Raw genomic sequence first — 793 nt, 5'->3', positions numbered from 1 at the left:
TCAAAAGTGAGTGGAAGGTTGCTGAAAGCTTGGTTTTGAGCTGACAGGGAGAAGGCCTCCAGCTGATAGACAGGAACAGCTTATGTTTAGTAAGTGCCAGACAGGCGAGGTTTTCTTTTGCTGTTTTGTTATTTTATCTGCAACCTTCAATAAACCTGGCTACAGGTCAGCTTATCACTTATACCTCGTGTGTGATCTAAATTGGATGAACCAGACAAGTGTCCTTTGACCCCAGCAAAGGTGACCCTGAGCTTAACCCCTCACAGTATGCATTGGATGGCTGCATAGATGATCTCCTGTGCCCATGTAGATTTAAGCCATTCCAGGTTAGCCATTTAAGAACAAATAGAAAATAAGCAAATCAAATGGGCAAAGATGTCAGCAGAGGGAACGGAGCCTGTGGGAAAATGAGGATATTAGAAAGCGGACATGCTTACACAAAAACCGACCCACCACATTGCAGACTTTAGTTTCCCTTTAGGATTTTGTATAGATAAACTTGAGATCTTAAAATTATTATTGCTTAACTGCTTCTGACTTCATTACTTATCTGAATTATTAACCCTTCAGTGGATGCAGTTTCATTCAAATGTTGTGTCCCAGAAAGCCAGAGACCAGGTAGTACAGGCAGAGGTGAGCAGAGATTAAGTAAGGTGATGCTTTTTTTCTGCACATGATTTCATCTAAAGAAGCATATTTCAGAGCACCTGAGCTCTCATGCTGGGTGTGTCCTTAGAGAATGACATCCTGTGGAAGCGTATTCATTCCTATTATCTAGTAAGATAGCTCTGTA

This window comes from Pyxicephalus adspersus, chromosome 1 (assembly GCF_032062135.1).
Source record: "Pyxicephalus adspersus chromosome 1, UCB_Pads_2.0, whole genome shotgun sequence".
Taxonomy (NCBI): Eukaryota; Metazoa; Chordata; class Amphibia; order Anura; family Pyxicephalidae; genus Pyxicephalus; species Pyxicephalus adspersus.
Note: the sequence above shows the minus strand (reverse complement) of the source record.